The sequence below is a fragment of the Podarcis bocagei genome (assembly GCF_964188305.1).
Source record: "Podarcis bocagei genome assembly, chromosome: 10".
NCBI lineage: Eukaryota > Metazoa > Chordata > Lepidosauria > Squamata > Lacertidae > Podarcis > Podarcis bocagei.
The window spans coordinates 58996398-59021919 of NC_138135.1; the positions used below are offsets into that span (position 1 = coordinate 58996398).

The window sequence follows — 25522 nt, forward strand, 5'->3', positions numbered from 1 at the left end:
TGTGTTCATCACAACAGTGGCATTACCTTTGTCTGCTGGGAGAATGATTATGTTGTTGTCTTTCCTCAGGTTGGTGAGTGCTTTCTGTTCTTCTTTGTGTAAATTGCTTCTGGGTGGTTTGCTGGAGCAGAGGATGTTGGTGACTTCAAGTCTGATTTTATTGGCTTCATCTGGGTTGATTTTGGTTAGGCTAGCTTCGACTCCGCATATGATGTTTTCCGTGGGGATGCGTCTCCAAAATCCTCCATAAACACAATATCAAAACAGCCTTTTGCACCAACCAAAAAATAGCCAATATCCTCAGAAACCCCAAAGATAAAATCCAGTTAGAAAACCAAGGGGTCTATGAAATACCCTGCAAAGTCTGCCCAGCCACGTACATTGGACAAACAAACAGACGAATAAATGCACGTATCGCAGAACACAAGAATGCCGTCAAAAAAGAAGAAAAAACTTCCTCTCTTTACCAACACATGAAAGAAACAGGACACGAAATTAATTTTTCAGATTCCAAATTGCTCTTTAACATGGAACACCACCACAAGAGAATAATCATGGAAGCCATCGAGATAGAGAAACACCCTCACAACATGAACAAGCGTGACGATACGTCCCGCCTGCCAGACATCTGGAAAATAGCCCTCCCCACAAAAACCGACACCAGAACCAGAGGCACACAGAACGCCATCTCCAATCAACCACACCAGACCCAAACCCAGACCCTCTCCACAGATAAATTACAGACACCATCCAGTAGCCAAACCATAGTGGCACCTCCGGATGCTGCACCCCCCTGCAATCCCTACACAGATCTGGCTGGCACAGGGCACAAAACCACAGCTCGCCCCTATACACGAAGCCAAGCCAGAGCACAACTAAGTGCAGTACAGCCATCTTCTCAGAAAAAACTCTTCACAAGGTCAAGAGGTCAAGACACGAAAGCTTTAGCAACTAATCCACACCTAATGACCCTCCTAAGTGGTACTCAGAATATCACTCAAGAAATCACTCAAGATATCCCTCAAGTAATTAATGAACAAAAGAAGAAAAGACACACTAACCTGGGAACTTCCTCTCTGCCCAGAACGTTGGAGGCTATACACCACACCCCCTCAACAGTATTTATAGGAACTCAAACACTGAGATCCTGCTCTGTTCCAGTAACAAGAAGCCGAAAGCACCAGCCTGAAGATGACGAGTGAGACCTCGTCGAAACGTCGCCTAGACACCCCAACTCTTACACGGGAAGACACCCGAAGACACCAAAACCTGCATTCCTGTACCCGTGAAAATCTACGAAAGCATATATATATATATATATATATATATATATATATATATATATATATATGATTTGATTTTACAAGTGTAAAGTTACAACAATACAAAATGCATATCCATATTTAGAGATTTCTCCAAATCTCTAGACTTCCCACCTTTCCCTCCATGGGTCCTATTGTAAACCTTTTCAACTGCATATTATTTCATATCCAAATTTTATGTCTCTCCATTTTGTCCATAATATCTTTTACATTACAGGTGTTATTGTAATCCTGCTAATGTTTCCATTTGCTTACAGTGGTCTCTCAAGCAAATTATAAATTTCCCCCCTTCTTTATTGAAGTTTTGGTCTTCTTGGTTCCTGAGCTTTCCAGTCAGTTTTTCCCATTTCGACATAGTCCAACAGCTTAGTTTGCCATTCCTCTCTGGTAGGGACTTCGTCTTCTTTCCATCTCTGGACTAGTAGCATCCGTGCAACTGTCATTGCATACATGAAAAGTCTTTTCTGCTCCTTTGGGATCTCGGTACCTACAATTCCTAATAAAAAATCTTCTGGTTTTTTTTAACAAAAGTTATTGTAAGCATTTTTTTCAATTCATTATCATTTCCCAGAACGCTTTTGTTACCTTACACATTCACCACATATGGTAGAAAGTGCCTTCTTTTTCTTTATGTTTCCAGCAGGTATTTGTACTTGTCTTATACATGTTTGCTAACTTAGTAAAGGTAAAGGGACCCCTGACCGTTAGGTCCAGTTGTGGACGGCTCTGGGGTTGCAGCGCTCATCTCGCTTTATTGGCCGAGGGAGCCGGCATACAGCTTCCGGGTCATGTGGCCAGCATGACTAAGCTGCTTCTGGCGAACCAGAGCAGCACACGGAAACACCGTTTACCTTCCCACTTGAGCGGTACCTATTTATCTACTTGCACTTTGACGTGCTTTTGAACTGCTAGGTTGGCAGGACCTGGGACTGAGCAATGGGAGCTCACTCCGTCATGGGGATTCGAACTGCCGACCTTCTGATCAGCAAGCCCTAGGCTTTGTGGTTTAACCCACAGCGCCACCCGTGTCCCGCTAACTTACTAGGAGTCAAATACCACCGGTGCATCTAGGGTGAGGATGAAAGCATGGTTGTGCTTCTCTCTGCACACACTTATGCCCTACAAGTGAGTAACATGTGAACTAGAGAGAATATGGCATGAGGTTGTTACTGATCTTTCTCTTTGCTCCTCTCAGTGCTCAGAGAGGTCAAGTTGAACAGGCAGAAACGGCAGTTGCGGGGGTTGGTGGCAGAGCCCCACCAGTGGCCTGTGGGTCTTAGCAGGTGCCCAGCATAACCATCTCTTGATACTGGCTCTGGGCTGAGTGAGGATGCATTAAACTGAGCCTCATAGGATGGAGGATTTGGAAGGTTTCTGGGAAGTGTCAGTTTGTCTCATTTGGTGTTTAACTGTCTGGCAGCAGATGCCTCTGCTGTAGGGAAGAGAGAGAGAGAGAGAGCACTCCGTGGAGAAGTTAAGTCTGGCACAATGAAAAGTTTAGATAACCAAGGCAATGGTGTAGACAAGGTTTGCAAATGATGTTATCATAATTCTGTCTACATCATCAGCCTTTATTTCAACACTGAGTACACGGAGCATAGCCCATATGTTTAGCCGGGGAGAATCTATTATCAGCTGAGTTTCTGCTATATATGTATATTTATTTCATGCATCTTCACTCAAGATCTCATTGCATTTCCCCCACTGACAGTGTAAGCAAACACTATATCCCCAAGCCTAAACAAATAAATATGATTTAAGGAGAGAAAAGTCTTCCAGCAAATTAGCAAAAAAACCAATTGACTTATTAAAGCTAATTTTCTTTAGTATACTACTTCCCACATGATGGTATGTAATTGTTTCTTTAATGACCCTGGAGTTTTGCCTCAATAGTTTTGCCTCAGAGGCAGCTTCACAGTTCTATAATTCTCTACGTGAAAAAAGACTTCTTGACATCTGTTCAGAACTTGTTTCTTTTGGTCACCCCCCCCCCACTTTCAAATTCTGCTTTGTCCCCTTTGCCCTCTCATTGTCAGGATTTTGCTGATAACAGGCGTTTGGGTTGATGGTTCCATAATATTTTATGTGCATGACTTTAATTAATCTCTTAACTATACTGCCTAGTCCGAGCCTTTACAGCTCACCCTGTGATTCATCATCTACTGAAAACAACCTGAGACAGGAATCTTTCAGTATGTTTGAGGAGAAACCAATACTTTGGGGTTAGTATAAAATGAAGTAGGACATCCAACAAAATAGTTCAATTACTGCAACTTCCTGGCTGCACATTGGATCCTCCCCTCCTCTCCCTGCTCTGATGCTGTGTACACTCCATACTTTGCAGCACATACGTAGTTTCTTAAGGGTACTGGGAATTGCAGCTCTGTGAGCAGTAAATTACAGTTGTGATTCAAGGACCTGCCACCAGCTTGGGGATAAGAAAGACACATGGACACAGTATATTAGGTTAATGGGCTAAAAAAGGCCACAACTTTATTGATTACAGCATGTGAGAGGTATTGGCTTAGGCATTGGATAAAACAACAGAGCGTGACTCTTTAGGCACCCTGTGCCTAAAGAAGCCAGGGTGGCTATCTAAAGAACTTTTAACTGAGTTAAGATTAAAAAAGGATGTGTACAAAAAATGGAAAAGGGGGGAAACCACCAAAGAGGAATTCAAACAAATAGCCAGCACGTGTAGACACAAAGTCAGAAAAGCTAAAGCACAGAATGAACTCAGGCTTGCTAGAGAGGTTAAAAGCAACAAAAAAGGCTTTTATGGGTATGTTCGTAGCAAAAGGAAGAACAAAGAAACAGTTGGGTCACTCAGAGGAGAAGATGGTGAAATGCAAACAGGGGACACAGAAAGGGCTGAACTCCTCAATGCCTTCTTTGCCTCAGTCTTCTCCGATAAAGAAAACAATGCCCAACCTGAAGAATTTGGAGCAAATGATTCAGCAAAGGAAACACAGCCCAGAATAACTAAGGAGATAGTACAAGAATACTTGGCTAGTTTAGATGTATTCAAGTCTCCAGGGCCAGATGAACTGCATCCAAGAGTATTAAAGGAACTGGCAGATGTGATCTCAGAACCACTGGCAGTCATCTTTGAGAATTCCTGGAGAACAGGCGAAGTCCCGGCAGACTGGAGGAGGGCAAATGTTGTCCCTATTTTCAAAAAGGGGAAAAGAGAGGACCCAAATAATTACCGCCCAGTCAGTCTGACATCAATACCAGGGAAGATTCTGGAGCAGATCATTAAGCAAACAGTCTGTGAGCACCTAGAAAGGAATGCTGTGATCACCAATAGTCAGCATGGATTTCTGAAAAATAAGTCATGTCAGACTAACCTGATCTCGTTTTTTGACAGAATTACAAGCCTGGTAGATGAAGGGAACTCAGTGGATATAGCCTACCTTGATTTCAGCAAGGCATTTGACAAGGTGCCCCATGATATTCTTGTAAAGAAGCTGGTAAAATGCGGTCTTGACTATGCTACCACTCAGTGGATTTGTAACTGGCTGACTGACCGAACCCAAAGGGTGCTCATCAATGGTTCCTCGTCATCCTGGAGAAGAGTGACTAGTGGGGTGCCACAGGGTTCTGTCTTGGGCCCGGTCTTATTCAACATCTTTATCAACGACTTGGATGATGGACTCAAGGGCATCCTGATCAAATTTGCAGATGACACCAAACTGGGAGGGGTGGCTAACACCCCAGAGGACAGGATCACACTTCAAAACGACCTTGACAGATTAGAAAACTGGGCCAAAACAAACAAGATGAATTTTAACAGGGAGAAATGTAAAGTATTGCACTTGGGCAAAAAAAATGAGAGGCACAAATACAAGATGGGTGACACCTGGCTTGAGAGCAGTACATGTGAAAAGGATCTAGGAGTCTTGGTTGACCACAAACTTGACATGAGCCAACAGTGTGACGCGGCAGCTAAAAAAGCCAATGCAATTCTGGGCCTCATCAATAGGAGTATAGCATCTAGATCAAGGGAAGTAATAGTGCCACTGTATTCTGCTCTGGTCAGACCTCACCTGGAGTACTGTGTCCAGTTCTGGGCACCACAATTCAAGAAGGACACTGACAAACTGGAACGTGTCCAGAGGAGGGCAACCAAAATAGTCAAAGGCCTGGAAACGATGCCTTATGAGGAACGGCTAAGGGAGCTGGGCATGTTTAGCCTGGAGAAGAGGAGGTTAAGGGGTGATATGATAGCCATGTTCAAATATATAAAAGGATGTCACATAGAGGAGGGAGAAAGGTTGTTTTCTGCTGCTCCAGAGAAGCGGACACGGAGCAATGGATCCAAACTACAAGAAAGAAGATTCCACCTAAACATTAGGAAGAACTTCCTGACAGTAAGAGCTGTTCGACAGTGGAATTTGCTGCCAAGGAGTGTGGTGGAGTCTCCTACTTTGGAGGTCTTTAAGCAGAGGCTTGACAACCATATGTCAGGAGTGCTCTGATGGTGTTTCCTGCTTGGCAGGGGGTTGGACTCGATGGCCCTTGTGGTCTCTTCCAACTCTATGATTCTATGATTCTATGATTCTATGACTCCACCCCCTCAGGGAAGGGTGAGTCTAACAAGGGTTAACCACCAGTGGGAGGAGCCTGTTGATGGAAAAACAACTGAAAGCTCCCCCTGATGTCACTGATGGTTGTGCCATGGCCCTAGCCACCAGCAAGGGTGTTGGACAGGATCCATGACCGCCAGATTCCTTTACTGGAATACACATAAAGTGGAAGGGTAGGTGATGGCTACACCCTGCCCTCCAATACACAAACATATTCCAATGCCTAACCGTCAATACCTAAAAGTTGTGACGATTTGCTATGCGGTAGTCGGAAAACCAAGTGGCCAGTGCCAATTTGCCAGATGGATAAAATTTCCTACCAGGCCCCTTGGACAGCCAAGGTGACCAACCACAAGTCCATAGCGATGTCAAGAACCAAGCAATGGAGGGTGGGTGGGTGATCCGACGAAAACCAGCAGCGGAATGAAAGGGAAGTGGGGTCATGGCTGCATTTGAGCGGCTAAACCCCACCCCCAAGTCTCCCCCTGATTGGTTGGCTACCTGGGGGCGTGGCGGCCAGGTCATCTGGACAGGGGCTGGAACACCCCCTGCAAACACGGGAAACAGCTCCTGCTCACAACTCCTCCCCTCTGTAAGGAGGAGAGGCTTTCCCAGGATTTATGCTGGAAAGTTATGCTTTAAATATATGGTGCACCCACAGCTTCAGTTTGTTCCCCACCAACACTCCTTGGCAGATTTGGGGAGGGCAAGGGAAGAGGGATAGGAATCCTCATTGCTCAAATGGAAATATTTGCGCTAATGGAACTACGTCGTTGCTTTCCCTCCCATCCCTACCATGGCAAGCAGTCAAATTCCCTGCAGGGAATTTTGCAATGTATTCCCTGCACACATTGTGATGGAGGCTTCACGTTCCACTTTCCTGGAAGTTGTGGTGCGGGATCTATAATGTTCTCTGTTTCAGAATGAGCAAGCCCAGAGGAGTTGAAGAATAAATTGTTTCATTAAAGAACTGTGTACAATGTACAACTATGTTTCTCCTTTAGCTACTTTTGTATTCTGCTTCTAAACTTCCTAAGCTTGATATGGGAGGTGCCCTAAAAGGTACAGTCACATGTTTCCTCTAAACACTCCTGCTCATTGGCTACATTCAAATGAAGGAAAGCTACTGCAAATCAACCTAAGCAAGTTGCCCTTCCTTTTTCTGGTTATTTGGCTATAGCTGTTGATAGGATACAGATAATGGAACAAACTGTGTTGCATTACATTCTTCATTAAATTATTTTTCCATTGATATATAATTTTATGGTATCACTCCAAAGAAAATTGGTGTTATGAGCCACCAGACCTTGGAAATAGACTTTATCCCAAAGTTTCCACAATTTTGGCTGTGTGTGTGTGTGTTTGTGTGTGTGTGTGTGTGTGTGTGTGTGTGTGTAAGTTCCTGTGAATCCTTCTGGTTTCAACTGGACCCCCTCAGGCTCATTTCAGAAAATTCTTAATTTTCTGATGTATGACCAATCCTGTGTTATAAAGATGTCAGCAGACATGACAAGAAGTCTGGAAACAAGAACCCCACCATGTGGGAATCTCTTGCAGATGACTGCAGTGCCTTGAGAAAGTTAGGTTGTATATCCACCGTAGTGACTAGAGGAGAAATAACTGCTGGGAAGGGTGCAGAGAGAAGAAGCATCAGTAACAGCGAAAATGTATGCCTCCATCTGCCCCAGCTGCAATAAAGCATGTCTCTACAGCCACTGCATGTACTGCAACCTTCCAGTGGTTTGACTTCACCCCCAAAGGCGCACTCCTCCATTGTCTCTCCGTGCAGATGTATGCCAACGACATGACTAGCTCAGTGTTTTCACCTTGATGTCTTTTCTGCTGTGTTCCTCCTACGCTATCACAAATGGGAGGGCCCCTATCTGATATTGGAACCTGATCTCCAATTCACAGACACCTCTGTATGGACTTATTTCCCCAGTGTAAACCTTCAGTCTTACATTTTGCTTTCAGACAGGACAGGTTTTTCTTGTGTGTTTTTTTTAAGATTCTGAAAGACTGTATGGTCAGTGGTCACATTTGTCCAATTTGTATTCCAGCACAGTTTCGTTTGTTTCTAAGGCAATGGTCCATATCTCTGACACCTGCCCTGTTCTTATTACAGCACTGATGTAGAAGTCATCCTCTGCACTGTCCTGGGATGAAGTGCCTGCTTCCACTCACTATATTTTCTGTTGAGCTTGCTTTAGTTAGTAACATACTTTTGCGAAGCAGTTGCATATTTTTTGGCAACCAATGAAGTGATTCCCTATTGCAAGAGTGTTGTGTCTTTGATTGCCTCCACAAATGCACATGGTTCTCTCGGTGAGACATTAATTCAGAGGTGTGTGCATGCTGCATGCCGATAAACCTGTCATTTCCCTGTTTCTCCGACTCCCCCCCCCCCCCCCCCGGAGCTGTCCCTTCTGTGAAAACCAACTCCTACAGCATCCTGGATTCCTAGGGTTTCTGTCTCCTCTGTTTTAATGGAAACGTTTAGCATTTCTCTCTCTTAAGAGCTGCATTCTACCTTTGTTGCAGCAGCAACTTGTGCAGTCTTGACTGCCTTTTCTAGAGTCAGATCGCATGAGTCTTTTTTTCCCCTTTCAGTTTGCAGTCTCTAACTCCCAACACTATCTGATCTCTAAATAATGACTCTGTTAGGGACCCCAAGTTGTATGTCTAACTCATTCGTTTAAGGCCAGTCAAGAACCCTTTCTGCTGTACTCTGAGGCAGAACTTACAGTACATCTTTCATAAGCCTTATTGAATTTGGGTATGGACTACTGAGAAACTAGTCGAATAATAATAATAATAATAATAATAATAATAATAATAATAATAATAATAATAATTATTATTATTATTATTATTATTATTATTATTATTATTATTATTATTTATTACTTATACCCCGCCCATCTGGCTGGGTTTCCCCAGCCACTCTGGGTAGCTCCCAACTGAATATTAAAAACACAATACAGTGGTACCTTGGGTTACAGACACTTCAGGTTACAGATGCTTCAGGTCACAGACTACGCTAATCCAGAAATAGTACCTCGGGTTCAGAACTTTACTTCAGGATGAGAACAGAAGATGTGTGGTGGCGGTGCGGCAACAGCAGGAGGCCCCATTAGCTAAAGTGGTACCTCAGGTTAAGAACAGTTTAAGGTTAAGAACTGAACTCCAGAACGAATTAAGTTCTTAACCCGAGGTACCACTGTACAGAATTAAACATTAAAAACTTCCCTAAACAGGGCTGCCTTCAGATGTCTTTTAAAAGTAAGATAGCTGCTTATTACCTTGACAGCTGATGGGAGGGTGTTCCACAGGGTGGGCACCACCACCGAGAAGGCCCTCTGCCTGGTTTCCTGTAACTTTGCTTCTTGCAGTGAAGGAACTGCCAGAAGGCCCTCAGCGTTGGACCTCAGTGTCCGGGCTGAACGATAGGGGTGGAGACACTCCTTTAGGTATACAGGGCCAAAGCCGTTCAGGGCTTTAAAGGTTAGCACCAACATTTTGAATTGTGCTCGGAAACGTACTGGGAGTTATCTACTACCACATGCCCTGCTATATACAAAATATGGCCACCTTTGCGGATCTTCTCTTTCAACCACTCCTGTAGCTTGCATGCAGTCTTCTTCCTTAAGCCTTTTCCAGGAATCTGCTGCATTGCCACTCAGTTTCAACTCCCCTGGGCCTTGAAGCCATTCCATCTTTCAATCTCAATTTTCTGCCCTCTTGCTGATCCCTCTCCTGGTACCGTGTAATGTTCTCTGCTTAATGATGAGCAGGTCAGAGGAGTTGAACGAAAAAGAGTTTAGAGAACTATATACAAGAGGTCTTCGCTACTTCCTCACTCTGCCTCCTACGTGGGCCTCACCTCCTAAATAGAAGCGGCAGGTGCCCTAAATGATATCGTTACATTTAGACTGGAGATTCACAACATGAAGAGCTCCATAGCCAACATTAGATAACACGGCCACTGGGACAAGGATCACTTGCCACAGAGAAGCTGTACATTAGTTTAGCTTTAAAAATTGGATCTCTCCATACTCCCCCCCCCCCGATGCAAAAGTACTTTTTCTGTTGTTTCCTTGTTCCAGCTCGCTTCCATTCAATTTGTACTTGTATTATTATTTTTAATGAATAAAAACTTATATAGCTGCACTGCTGTCAATAAGCTGTAATTTCAGCTCATAAGGAGGCAGTCTTTAGCAGTTGCATTACAAATGCAATGGGCCAGAACCATCTGCATTCACCAGCAGTTTTCCAGACTGTAGAAATGAATTGGTAAACTTTAGTATCCTTGTTGTTGGCCAGAAAGTGAAGTATTGCACAGTCATCATCATGTAAGAAGTTGGGATCCTGGCTTGAATTTCCTATGGCAAAACTGCTACATCAACACTTATAAGTGTGACTTTTCCTGGACTTGCCTCCCGTAGAGACAGTATTATTGACCCAACACCATATACTGTGCAACTGTATTGATTTTCTAATACAGTACTTTATTCCAGGTGCCTGTACTGGTTTTCTGTGTGCATCTGATATGTACCAAATTGCAACATCATGCAGCTTGCCTTCCCTGGAGTCCTCAGGTCTATCCAGGGACAGAATGGCCTTTTGTAACACAGCGAACAGTGCAACATAGCTCAATTTCTTTGGAAGCTAATCAGCTCCCAGCAATAAGCCGTAGTGGTTTTTTAGGTGAAAGAATTAACCTGCCAAGGAACACTGCTGTGTTACTTTGAAAACTTGCAAAAGGGTTTGCAGTGTTTAATCAAGGACACCTTCATAATCAATAACATCTTTTAATCAAAATATTGAGAATGCAGGGTGATGAATGGCAGATTCAATTAAAATACAGTGGTGCCCCGCAAGATGAATGCCTCGCAAGACAGAAAACTCGCTAGACGAAAGAGTTTTCCGTTTTGGAGGTGCTTCGCAAAACGAATTTCCTATGGGCTTGCTTCGCAAGACGACAATGTCTTGCGAGTTCCTGCTGGTTCCCCCCCCCCTTTTCTAAGCCGCTAAGCCGCTTATCAGCTGATCCGATCAGCAGATAAGCTGCTAAAAGCCGCTAATAGCGCTAATCCGCTAATCCGTCAATGGGCCTGCTTCGCAAGACGAAAAAACCGCTAGATGAAGAGAATCACAGAACGGATTCTTTTCGTCTTGCGAGGCACCACTGTATCATAAGGTTTTAAAAAATAATCTAAAAGGACAAATCAGCAGAATAAAATCTCATCCACAAATAAAGAATAAAATCACACCCACAACTATAAACCAGCAACAGGAAGCTGATAAAATGGGGGTTGAATGAGGTAACTGTTAGGTGGATTTGTAGCTGGTTGACTGACTGAACCCAAAGAGTACTCATTAATGGTTCCTCGTCATCCTGGAAAAAAGTGACAAGTGGAACCACAGGGTTCTGTCCTGGGTCTGTAGTTTTTTAACATCTTTATAAATGACTCGGAAGAAGGAATTGAGGGGATGCTCATCAAATTTGCAGATGACACCAAATTGGAAGGGGTAGCCTATGCCGCAGAAGACAGAATTAGAATTCAAAATGACCTTAACAGATTGGAGAACTGGGCACAAGCTAAGAAAATGGATTTCAGTAGGGACAAAAGCAAGGTTCTGCACTTAGGCAGAAAGAACCAGATGCACAAATATAGGATGGGGGATACCTGGCTTACTAGCAGTACATGTGAAAAGGATCTATGGGTCTTGGTGGACCACAAGCTGAACGTGAGTCAACAGTGTGATGCAGTAGCAAAAAGAAAGCTAATGCTATTCTAGGCTGCCTCAACAGAAGTATAGTGTCTAGATCAAGGGAAGTAGTAATATCACTCTATTCTGCCTTAGTCAGACCACACTTGGAATACTGTGTTCAATTCTGTGCGCCACGATTTAAGAATGATGTTGACAAGCTGGAACGTGTGCAGAGGATTCTTGCTTACCATGATTTCCAAAGAACAATCTAAAATATGCCTTAAAAATACCAGTAAGGGTAAACATTAAAAAGACATTGGCATAACAGTTTATCAAAATATAAATATCTTATCGCACTCACAAATCTATGTTATAATTCTTACCTCATGAAACCAGTTAGCATTTAACTGATTACTAAATCTTCATTGGCTGGTCCCCAAAGAGAATCCAAATAACTTCAGTGACAGTGGAAACTTAATCTATGTCTAAGAAATGGGTATAGCTGATGTCTTGAGTACTATATAGTGGTATTGCTTCTCAGCCAACAGGGAGTTGGGAAAGCCATCAATATTTTAGGGAGAGTTATTCACTGTTTTAGAAGGTCAATTCCAAATTTCTTAGATGGAATAATTTTCAGAAACAAATTCTTCCCTATCTAAAAAAGTTGATCTTCATGTAATATTTTGTTCTTAAGAACCATTAGGTGATTGAATCGCTAGCATTAATCCACCAGGTGACTTTCCAAAATGACCAACATGATTTGTAGCCATTTAAAGACATTTCAGAAAGCTTAATGGCACAGAAAGACTATATAAAGATTTTAGAAATGGAAATCTCATTTCATGCAAAATTCATTCATTACTTGGGCTGAAATATCTCTTGCTCTTTCTCAACAGTAATGAAGCAATGAAACAATTCCTGTGTGCAGGTATGGATGGGGGCCAATGCATCCATGTAACAATAAATAAATAAAAAATTGTTGAACATAGCTGATTTTCTTTTTCTGACGAGAGGGACCAAAATATGTATGTTATTTTATGAGCAAATGAGAGACAGAGCCACACCATTTTCTTTACTGAATGGCTTTGTACCACTAAAGCAGAGGGTCATTGTGTCCTCTATCTGAATGGCTGCCTAGTGAGTCCTCTTTTTGAAAGGCTGTCCGGCCCAAGTCAATTTAAAGATAAAGAACCCTAAGAATTGAGAGGATTGCCCTTGAAGTTGCCCGTCAACAGTTTGGCACATGAAGTGCAGACTGAGAAGACACCATCCAGCCACAGTCTTCACCAATATGGTGAGACGTAGCGTAGTGTGTTTAATCATGTATATCAGCATATGCAACATTTATGCAAATTGGCGCCCTTATTTGTCCTCTTTGGGGGTGTGTGATGTGTATCTGTAAACTCTACACTGAGGCCGTATTTCACTCATTTAAATCTACGATTCCTTTAATCATTTAATAATCACTGTCCCCTGTAATTAATTCTTGGTATATCCAATGATATGCAGAGCAAACTACATACGGTATTTTAGATTAAGCACAGTGAGATACAGTGAAATCCTTTTTTGAAAATCATTTTTATTTGATTTTACAAATACAAAGTTATAAAAATCCAAATATATATCCATAGACAGAGATTACTCCGAATCTCACGACTTCCCTCCACCCCCTCCATGGGGTCCCATTTTAAACATTTACAACTGCATATTCTTCCATACTCTATCAATCCATATTGTCCATGGTATTTGTTACACTACAAGTGACATCAAAATCCTGCCAATGTTTCCATCTGCTTACGGTGGTCTCCTAAATAACTTATAATTTTCTCCCATTTTTTAATAAAGTTTTTGTCCTCTTGGGTCCTGAGTTTTCCAGTCAGTTTTGCCATTTTGGCATAGTCCATCAACTTGGTTTGCCATTCCTCTCTGGTAGGGACTTTGTCTTCTTTCCAGAGTCACAGTTCAATTCTAACCATGTCTACTCAGAAGTAAATAGACTCTTCAGGCTATTATGGTCCTTCCAAAGCAAATCCTGCATTCCACAGAAATGTAGAAGAGTTTCCTGCTGATCACTTTTGAATTAAGTTGCCAGGATTCATAAACTAATCCTCCTCTCAAAAGCATGGGCTTTCCAGGTCTCCCAGCCATGATTTAGCTTTCCGTTGAGTTCTGCTACATAAATGGTTCCCCCCCTTTTTTTGCAGTGCTGTTTACTTATTTGCATTTCAATTGGCTTTATTTGTAGCACTGGTGAACAGTCTTGCCCCCATATCACCCACAATGGCTTGTAGAAATTGAGATTAGTTCATTCTGGGCATCTTGCCAGAGGCTTTCAGGTTTATGTTATTGAAAACAAGTGTTTTCCCAGCTTCCTCTGAGTAGTTACCTCTGAATATGGTTTGAAGCTTTCCATTCATGGTACATGTTGTCATGTCATCCGCCTTTGAAATTGTGATTTCCCGATTTTAGTAAAATCCCGGAAAGTTCTTGAGTTCGGTCAGATGTGAAGGAAAGCTCCTCCATCAGCATCACCAGAAGAAATTGGGAGTCATTTTAGGTGGTTCTTCAGCTGTTGACTGTACAATGTACCTGCATACATAATAGCTGAGAAGTAAAAGAGGGCTCAAGCTTTGAGAAAGGACTGACCACAGGTCTGGTTTTTTTAAAGCATAGGTCAACATTTTTTTTTAGTAGATCTGCATGTGCGGAACTACTCTTGTTAATGGTTCTGTGTGCTTCCAAAGGTTGAACAAGCCTTATCCTTACTCATCCAAACTTTGAAATTATGGTGAATTTTCCTTCTTGTTGTATATTACATAAATATTATTCCTTTACTTCACAGATGAGGATTGCTTTTGAGTACTTATGCCATTTATTATGTAAACGCAACCACCTTTTTTCCTAAACCAAATGATTAAAAACTGTGTGCTGCAAAGAGATTTAGGAAGTACCACTCTGGAAGCCAGTATTAGAAAGCCAAATCTTATTTTTGGCTAGAGTTTCAATTGAGTTCAGACTCTAAATGCTTCTAAGATGCTTGTTGTGGATTTAAATGGGATCTGTTGCTATTGGAAACTGTTTCTGTAATTGTAAAATCCATAAAATTGAGAAGGCTATTTAAGACGGTTAAAATTTATAGCTTAGTAGATTTAATTAATGTATTCAAATGTGAGAAAGCACTGATGATTTAAAATCTAAATCAACATTTCTCATATATATATATATATATATATATATATATATATATATATATATATATATATATATGCTTTCGTAGATTTTCACGGGTACAGGAATGCAGGTTTTGGTGTCTTCGGGTGTCTTCCCGTGTAAGAGTTGGGGTGTCTAGGCGACGTTTCGACGAGGTCTCACTCGTCATCTTCAGGCTGGTGCTTTCGGCTTCTTGTTACTGGAACAGAGCAGGATCTCAGTGTTTGAGTTCCTATAAATACTGTTGAGGGGGTGTGGTGTATAGCCTCCAACGTTCTGGGCAGAGAGGAAGTTCCCAGGTTAGTGTGCCTTATCTTCTTTTGTTCATTAATTACTTGAGGGATATCTTGAGTGATTTCTTGAGTGATATTCTGAGTACCACTTAGGAGGGTCGTTAGGTGTGGATTAGTTGCTAAAGCTTTCGTGTCTTGACCTCTTGAGCTTGTGAATAGTTTTTCTGAGAAGATGGTTGTACTGCAAATAGTTGTGCTCTGGCTTGGCTTCGTGTATAGGGGCGAGCTGTGGTTTTGTGCCCTGTGCCAGCCAGATCTGTGTAGGGATTGCAGGGGGGTGCAGCATCCGGAGGTGCCACTATGGTTTGGTTACTGGATGGTGTCTGTAATTTATCTGTGGAGAGGGTCTGGGTTTAGGTCTGGTGTGGTTGATTGGAGATGGCGTTCTGTGTGCCTCTGGTTCTGGTGTCGGTTTTTGTGGGGAGGGCTAATTTCCAGATGTCTGGCAGGCGGGACGTGTCGTCACGCTTGTTCATGTTGTGAGGGTGTTTCTCTATCTCAATGGCTTCCATGATTATTCTCTTGTGGTGATGTTCCATGTTAAAGAGCAATTTGGAATCTGCAAAATTAATTTCGTGTCCTGTTTCTTTCATGTGTTGGTAAAGAGAGGAAGTTTTTTCTTCTTTTTTGACGGCATTCTTGTGTTCTGCGATACGTGCATTTATTCGTCTGTTTGTTTGTCCAATGTACGTGGCTGGGCAGACTTTGCAGGGTATTTCATAGACCCCTTGGTTTTCTAGCTGGATTTTATCTTTGGGGTTTCTGAGGATATTGGCTATTTTTTGGTTGGTGCAAAAGGCTGTTTTGATAAACACAATATCAGTTGGGGTGTCTAGGCGACGTTTCGACGAGGTCTCACTCGTCATCTTCAGGCTGGTGCTTTCGGCTTCTTGTTACTGGAACAGAGCAGGATCTCAGTGTTTGAGTTCCTATAAATACTGTTGAGGGGGTGTGGTGTATAGCCTCCAACGTTCTGGGCAGAGAGGAAGTTCCCAGGTTAGTGTGTCTTTTCTTCTTTTGTTCATTAATTACTTGAGGGATATCTTGAGTGATTTCTTGAGTGATATTCTGAGTACCACTTAGGAGGGTCATTAGGTGTGGATTAGTTGCTAAAGCTTTCGTGTCTTGACCTCTTGACCTTGTGAAGAGTTTTTTCTGAGAAGATGGCTGTACTGCACTTAGTTGTGCTCTGGCTTGGCTCAAACACTGAGATCCTGCTCTGTTCCAGTAACAAGAAGCCGAAAGCACCAGCCTGAAGATGACGAGTGAGACCTCGTCGAAACGTCGCCTAGACACCCCAACTCTTACACGGGAAGACACCCGAAGACACCAAAACCTGCATTCCTGTACCCGTGAAAATCTACGAAAGCATATATATATATATATATATATATATATATATATATATATATATATATATAGTTTTTGAAGTATATATCTCAAAAACAATTTATTCAGTTCTCCGAGTAGCTCTATTTTGCTGTATTTATTTACTTGGGCAAGTCCAGACTCTAGCTGGCTTAAAGCACGTCACAAAGAGAATTAATGTGAACAGTTTCTCCAATTCCCTGTCAGGAGGTGATGATTAAAGCATATTACACATAATTTTAATTTGAGGGATGCTTGCAATATTTCCAGTGGCTGGGTTCCAGAGAGCTACTTTAGGGCTGCTCAAGGGTTGCACAGGCCCAGTGGCATCCCGGACTTCGATTTTTGAGCAATATCACAAATTGCTTCAGAGGCTTCTCCCAGATTCAAAAGTGACTTGCCACTCAGGGCTGCACTTGGTCAGACATTATTGCATTGGACATGCGTATTCTAAATATGGTAAGAGCCACCTCTATGGTCCCTGAGCAGCAACAGGAATGGAATCACATTATGCAGGTGGGGGGCTTTTAATTCTTCCCTCCTGCTGTGAACCTACCCCCCCCAAAAAAAAGATTGGGTGGAAATCTCCCAGTCATTGGAAGAGTGGCAGGATAGAAGAGTGGCAATCCTGTTCAGCTGTTGTGGTTTCAATCCTGTTTAGCTCCTTCCTATGAAATGTTGTCTATTTCCATATTTTTAAAGCAATGTTAAATACAGTGGTACCTCGGGTTATATACGCTTCAGGTTACATACGTTTCAGGTTACAGACTCCGCTAACCCAGAAATATTACCTCGGGTTAAGAACTTTGCTTCAGGATGAGAACAGAAATTGTGCTCTGGCGGCATGGCAGCAGCGGGAGGCCCCATTAGCTAAAGTGGTGCTTCAGGTTAAGAACAGTTTCAGGTTAAGAACGGACCTCCGGAACGAATTAAGTACTTAACCCGAGGTACCACTGTACAAAAAACATATTCAATGTCATGTCTAGTTTAACCTTTAGTGCAGTCTAGCCACATTGGGAAAGCAAAGACAAATGGTTGTCCCAATCGCTGGAGGTGGGAAGATAATATCAAATCCTTAATTTTCAGCTACCTGTTGAGGAATTAGGGCCCCATGTGCAGTTATACCTTTAAAGCAGCATCACACCACTTTAAACAGTCATGCCGTCTCCCAAAGAATATTGGGAACTGTAGTTTGTGAAGGGTTCTGGCATTTGTTAAAAGACCCCTGTTTCCCTCGCAGAGCTGCCATTCTCAGAGTTCCCTAGGTAGCAGGCTTGATTGTTAAAGCACTCTTTAAGCTATGTCACTGTAGCTTATGAATCTACTAAGGGTGGAAAGACCTGTTGCAGAGCAAGCCGGTCAGTAAATTACACAGTTCAAAGCTAGACTTAACTCTTTATTAGCGAAACATGAGCTACACAGACTTAGCTGGATTTCAGGCCCAATGAGCACAGCAGCTCATGCCTTGTAGGTCTTACTCAATGAAATCAGTTGCCAACACTAAAAGTCAGTATTTTCCTGCAGCCATCTATGTCTCCTCTTCAGCAGGGCTGCTTGTCAGCAATCAGAGACTGTGCCCATGTAAAGTCTGCCTTTGCTCCACCCGTTTCATACCTCTCTTGGTTCTGAGAGTATGGGAGAAGGGGAGGTTGTCACAGCAAGAAGGGAAGAGACACCTGTGACTCTTCACTAGCCTGACTTCTCTCTGCCTCTTGACCTCCCTCCTCATACTCACCTGCTTCAGCTTCTGCCTCTTAATCTTGACTTCTCTCTGCCACCGACTCTCGCAGCACACTGAGCCTTGCTATACCTTTCAACACATCCTCTTCCCAGTCTTCTCCCTCTTCTCCCTCTGACCACTTATTGTTGTCCTACCACCACTCCCCAGGCTCTGAGCCTTTCCCCCTGGGTGGTACACCTCTGTGTCTTTTTTATGATAATAGTTTTTATTAGTTTTCAGTTACAATGCAATAATAGCCTCATTATAACAATGCCAAATTATAACACAGTTATTTATTCCAATCATTCAGATGCCACATTCTATAATTTAGGTGGCCGCCCGTGTGCTATAATTGATGGTTTGATTATTATTATTTTCCATGTTCCACTATTTTATTTATCTCAATTACACTGCAGTTAAAATAACAATACCTTATACAACAACTGCAATATTAACGATTCCTCTGTGTCAGTCCATGACAAGACCTGACAATTTAAATTTACTCAGTTTCTGCGGTTTTAAAAATTGATCTATCTATCTAACAACAACAACAACAATTTTATTATATCCCACACATATGGCTGGGTTTCCCCAGTCATTCTGGGCAGCTTACAGCATATCTAAAAACACAATAAAAACATCAAGCATTAAAAACCTCTTGATACAGGGCTGTCTTCTAAAAGTTGTGTAGTTCTTTATCTCCTTGACATCCAATGGGAGGACGTTCCACAGGGAGGACGTCACTGCCGAGAAGGCCTGGTGTGAATTTAGAAGGATAGCTACAGTATGTTTGGGTTCTCATTATTTCAGAAAGTGTGATTTGTTTAGACTGGGCTTTAAATATTAACTGAATCAGATTTTCCACCCAAATCCAGAAGCTGCACATTTCCCTTTTTCTGTAATGTAGTAGTGCTTAGGCAAAACCCACTGCAAGAGTAGTGAGAACATAGATCCAAAAATCCAAGTTAGATAGATAGTCCTTGAAATTACACAAACTCCAATCAATACTCAGCTGTAATGGCTACGGAACAGAGTTTAGCCCCTTAGGAAAGAGAATTGAAAACACCAAAACCAGGGCTGGATTTAGATGAAGAGAAGCCCTAGGCTACTCCACTTGTGAGGTCCCCCCCCCCACACAACTAGAAGAAAATGGAAGCGATGATGGGATATTTAAAATTCTGCAATTCACAATTCTCCTTTAAAGAACGTAAGATATTATTGTTAAAAGCCATGGTGATTTTTAAAAATGCATAAAATTAACACTGAAAAACTTTTGCAATAACTAAACTTTGTAAACTTTGTGTTGCCTGTGACCTTTTGTGGGCAGGCCACATTGCCACTTTGTTTTGTACGATTCTTTGCAAATGAAGGAAAACATTTTTTCTGCTTGTATATGTTGGGCAGGCCGGGTCTTCCTGTTACAGTCATACCTCGGGTTGAAGTTGCTTCAGGTTAAGCCTTTTCGGTATGCACTCCGCTGCAACCCAGAAGTAATGGAGTGTGTTACTCCCAGGTTTCGCCGCTCACACATGTGCAGACACTCAAAATGACGTCACGTGCATGCGCGGAAGCAGCGAATTGCAAGACGCGCAGACGTGGGTTGCGATTGCTTCAGGATGCGAACGGGGCTCTGGAACGGATCCCATTTGCCTCCAGAGGTACCACTGTATATACTTGCTGGGAATGACAAGGCATCTGACCCTCACTGGAATCTCATAGCTCTCCTGACGAGTGCCTTGGTCTGCCGCCACAGTGTAGAAATAAAGGATGAGATTGCCCACCTGATACCAGGCACTCTACTATTCAAATTAGGCCCCAGTGTTTTTGTTACAATCCCCTTCTCAATTAAGTAATCAATTTTAATCTAGAATTTAAATTCTCAAAACTTTATTATTTGTTAATTTGAGCAAGTAAACTACTGCTCTCACTTCATTACAAACAGTATTTTTATCTGCAACACACTTGAGCAAATCTGCTCCTCTTCCTTTCACAGATATTTTGTTGTCATTTGCAACTGTAGCTGCCACTGATTAGTTATCATTTAAATCTTGGGGGAAATAATTAGCATCACACGCCATGTGCATGGAAGTTGCCGAACCAATTAACCACCTAGAAGGATTACTGTTGATAGCACCAGTTTCCCTATAACTTGATATTGCTGGTCAGTTTTAATGAGCTGCAAAAGCATTTTCAGATTGCTTTCTGCTGCCACCCTGGAACTTTTCTTTATTAGTGCCACTTTGTTTTGTACGATTCCTTCAAATGAAGGAAAACAACTTTTCTGCTTGTATATGCTGATAATATCATTTTGGTTACTGAGGACAAACAAGATTGTAGAAAAACAAGATTGGGTGCAGGCCTGGCCAGGACATAGGCGTCCTGACTGTGACAAAGGTGACCTGTGTGCTTGCTTGCTTGATTAACAGCTGTTAATCCCTTCTTATGGTCTTTGTACTAGTTTAACCTTGATTAACTAGGCTAAACTTGATTAACAGCTACTCTCCCTTCTTATGGTCTTTGTACTGGATCTGGAGACTCCAATAGAGAGCATTCCAGGTCAAGAAGGATAGCAAGCAGGCACCCTATCAAATGACAGTGCCGGAGCTACACGGAGCAGTGCCTTTTCACTGGTGGTGCCCACTGTATGGCTTGCTCTTCCCAGACCTGCTCTCTTTTGGCCTGTATTTTGGAACTTTATAATTTAGGAAGACTTTGGAAGAACTGGTTGACAAGTCTTATCAGTGACTGACGTATGAGGGGATTTTATTTGCTGCTATTCTGGGCTTCTGGTGCACCAGGGTTTACACCAGCATAATAGAGTTGGCCAGGACGCCAGAAGGGATACAATTAATGAGCTTTCTCCATTATCTGCACAGCAGGGGGTGTTTAGTAAACAGTGCAAAGGCTGAGCTGAAGCGTTTCCTGCTGGTTACCTGCTTTCAGCAATAGGGGTCACTGTTTGGTAGTACCCAATTGGTTAGCTGTCAGATTCTTGAGCTCCCTATTGGTGGCTCTTAGGTAATTCACAAAATACAGAGTCCATTCATAAAACACAGTGTTCATTCACAATGCAGTAACATAAATCTCCATTGCTACATATTGGGTGTATATTTCAGCGGTTGAACATACAGGTTTATGGCCATGCTGTAATGTAGTGCTTATGCGACTGTGAATAAAAGGTGACTGGGCTCATTGTCTCGGGGTTGGGAAGAGATGACAAAAGTGATTTCCAATAAGTGCCCCCTCCTTTATTTCCATAACAAGTCCTTGAGTCTGTACTCTGAATAGTGACACCAGGGACCTAAAAGGTGCAGGGCTTGTCAGTCCAACCCCTACACAGTCTCATCAGGGCTGACCTTAAGGCAACTGGAGCAATTGGGTGAAATTTGGCCCCGTGGGCCGCTCCCAAGGGGCCCCCCGCACCAGGGCAATCTAGATGGATTTTATTTATATCTATAAGATTTTGCATACTTTGGCTGTGAACTGGAGCCCTACAATAAAATTTTCAAGCTTCAAATTGGGCTCCACTGGCAAGCCCTGAATCTCATAGTTGCTGGGTCTGAGTTGCCCTGCCCTTGCATGAAGTCTTGGGTATACAGTTTTGGGAGTGGGGAGACTGCGGCACTGGGGAGCGGGCAGGCTGGCAAGGCCCCCTAGATTTAGAGGCCCTACTTATCCTTTACATAAATCTGGCACTGACCAAACCACTGAAAAAGCTGGCTCAATATATAAAGGAAGATAAAGATCTAATACAATGCGATCTTATTCCACCAAGTATATCCTAAAATCCTCCAGATTTACAAGTAAAAAAGAACAAATTCAAAATACATATACGAACCATCAGATTCAGCAGCTGAAAGAAATGCTTTTTCTTTCCAGTGACATCCTTTGGAAGGCAGGTAAAGTGCTTCATAGGCTACTAGGTAAAGAGAAGGGATGGGTTTTTTGCCCTGTATTTAAGTTGAAGGAAGGGAAACAGACATTTTTCTTCATGGTATTTGTCAACTCCTTTCGGAAGACACTGCAGTTTAATCCAATAAAACAACACCTTCTAAAGTGTGTGTGTGTGTGTGTGTGTGTGTGTGTGTGTGTGTTTGTGTGTGCAACCAATAGACACAGATAGTGATACATAGGTATTCTTTTGCAACTTTGTGATTTCATCACACAAGAGAGAATTTAGCCCTGGAATTCAGCATCCTGAATATACTCCAGGCCACGTGTTATTCATGGGGCTATTTCTGCTGCCTGCCAGGGTAAACTCACCAAGGTTCATGAGAGCTTAGGAAGCGACTCTTTGCAGGGCTCTGTGCTGAAGGCTCCCTTAAAACTGGAGCTGACCCTGCTTAGAATTGACCTGGCTTTCAAATGTATAACCAAATTCCCAAAGCAGTGAGCAATGCAAAACAGAATTCCATTGCGGATGTAACGGCAAATGTAATTTATTTGCAGAGCAGCAGGTCAGATGACTAATCGCAGGACCAGAGATAAAAGTGGTAAAACAGCAGATAAGAGAATAAAAAATGATCCATGCAAAAATGTTCTCATCAGAGAAACCCAAGCTCATTTTTTACTCTAAAAATGCTGTCAAACTATAAAAGCTTTGAGATTTTTTTTTTTAAAAAAATACTTTACCTGGCACCAAAATTTGACAAAGGAGGCTTCAGACTGATTTCTCCAGAGAGAGCATGCCATCAATGGGGTCCTGTAACCCCACAAAAAGGGTACCTGACAAATTCCTCTATTGAAGATTTCAGTGCCCAGCAGGTTTTGAATGGGCCTTGCATGGTGCTGCTAGGAAGTCACTTAAATAATGCATGTGGGGTCCAGATAGAGAATAAATCTTGATAACACTTTACTGAGGAAACAGAACAAAAGTAGTGCATAATTTGAGGAGAAAAGAGCAGAGATATTTCATCTTTTTTCTGTCAGGCCTTGTACATAGCACAGAGACATTCAACTAAGCATACAGAACTCCACAGAGCACTTGCTACCAAAATGAATAAAATATCACTCTGGTTGCTAATCAACACCTCTACCCATCTCCTCCTTGGCTAGTTGACTGACTTTTACATAATTAACTCTTAAGTTACAAACTGAATGATCACTGTTGCTGTACTTCCAGCAATTACTTAGACCATGGGTAGGCAAATTAAGGCCCGGCCCAATCGCCTTCCAAATCCAACCCGTGGACGGTCTGGGAATCAGCGTGTTTTTACATGAGTAGAATGTGTCCTTTTATTTAAAATGCATCTCTGGGTTATTTGTGGGACATAGGAATTCGTTCACCCCCCCTCAAAATATAGTCCGACCCCCCCACAAGGTCCGAGGGACAGTGGACCGGCCCCCTGCTGAAAAAGTTTGCTGACTCCCATGACTACTTGAGAAAGAGGTGTGCATTTGCCCAATCTGCATAATTTCTATAGGTTGCAGAATTTGTCTTTTGTGGCTGTGGGAATCCAGTGTGCAGACTTTGGGAGTATTTTAGCACAGGATGTTAGAACCACATAGACACATTCCCTAAATCAGTTTTATCAACTGTGATAAAACTGATTTTGCAATCGTGTTCCCATTGTGGAACTGCCTCCTCAGGCAATTGGTCTTATGCTGACATCACAGTTGTCTCTTTGGTTGCATTCGGAAACTTTCCCCCCCAAGCTTTTTGTGAGAAATAATATTAGAAGCTTGCCAGGTGACCTTGCCTCTCAGCCTAACCTTCCCCACAGGGCTGTTGCGGGGATTAAATGAGAAGGGGGAGAACCACCTTGAGCACCTTGAAGAAAAAGCTGGGGTACAAGTACAATAAATAAACAAACATTTCAGTTTCTGTTTAGCGCTGCTTCTCTGCAAATGTGGGAGTTTAGATGGTAGTGTTCTTAAATGTGCAGAAATAGGACAGTTGAAAGCAAATTATAAGATGCCACAAAGGTCAGTTTTGGTGGAAAGGTAGGATTGAACTTTTTTTGGGGGGGTAGAGAAATTGTGTACTCAATAACTCTAGCACTGATGAACTCCACACAAGTGCTACGCAGCTAGGAAAAGGAAACACTGTACACCTGACCTCCTGTGTCCCCATCAAACATTTCTCTGATGAAAATAGGGACATCCTAAGGAAAAGTGGGCGATTCTGGGATCAAATCAGAAACTGGGATGGCTTCTGTAAATCTGAGACTGCCCCTGAAAAATAGGGACACTGGAGAGTCTGCTCCTGCCAGCTCTGTTGCTTTGCTTACTACTACTGCTACTACTAATTTATTACTTATACTCCACCCATCTGGCCGGCCCTCCCCAGCCACTCTGGGCGGCTTCCAATTGGATATTAAAAACAAAATAAAAAATCAAACATTAAAAACTTCCCTAAACAGAGCTGCCTTCAGATGTCTTCTAAAAGTCAGATAGTCGTTTATCTCCTTGACATCTGATGGGAGGGCATTCCACAGGGTGGGTGCCACTACTAAGAAGGCCCTCTGCCTGGTTCCCTGTAACCTCAACTATCACAGTGAGGGAACCACCAGTAGGGCCCTCGGAGCTGGACCTCAGTGTCCGGGCTGGATGATGGGGGTGTAGATGCTCCTTCAGGTATACTCAGCTGAGGCCGTTTAGGGCTTTAAAGGTCAGCACCAACACTTTGAATTGTGCTCGGAAACATACTGGGAGCCAATGTTGGTCTTTCAGGACCGGTGTTATGTGGTCCCGGTGGCCACTCCCAGTCACCAGCCTAGCTGCCGCATTCTGGATTAGTTGTAGTTTCCAGGTCACCATCACAGGTAGCCCCACGTAGAGCACATTGCAGTAGTCCAAGTAGGGATGAAGTAGTGGGAGAAGCATGTGGTAGAGCCAATCCAGTGCTCCTGATGCTTTTTTGCTCACACTTTTTTGCTCACACAAAGTCCTCATTGCCCTTGCTTCTCTCTGTCTCCCTCCTGGTAAGCAGAGTGATGTGATTGACAGGAAGCCAGGTGCACAGTGCCAACCTTCTCCACCAGCTGTGGAGAAGACACAAACCAAAGTAATTGGTTGCACAAGCTGTGGGGTGGTGTGCAACTGCAGAGCTCTCCCACACTTCTCCCCACCCCCCAATCTGAAATAACCATGGATCTTAGTGTTATGTCTAATAAACATTCATCATTTGTTTTTGATTGAAACAAACCATGAACTGAAGCCAAGGTTTTTTCCTTAATCTTGGTTTGTTTGGGAGCAACAAGCCATGAGCATTGGAGCGGATGTGATACTAGAACAGCCACCCTGCTGGTTGTTTCCCCACTGGAGGAAGTGGAGAACAAAGAGAGAATGCTCAAGCTATGTGCA

General features: G+C 42.7%; 1 long non-coding RNA gene across 1 annotated transcript in view; it reads right to left on the bottom strand.

Moving 5' to 3' along the window:
• Positions 1 to 25016, bottom strand: part of LOC308596712 — a 143835-nt gene extending 118819 nt beyond the window's left edge. Inside the window, exon 1 of the long non-coding RNA XR_014012678.1 lies at positions 24974 to 25016. This is a non-coding gene — a long non-coding RNA (uncharacterized lncRNA). The remainder of the gene's footprint in view (positions 1 to 24973) is intronic.
• Between the last annotated feature and the right edge of the window lie 506 nt (positions 25017 to 25522).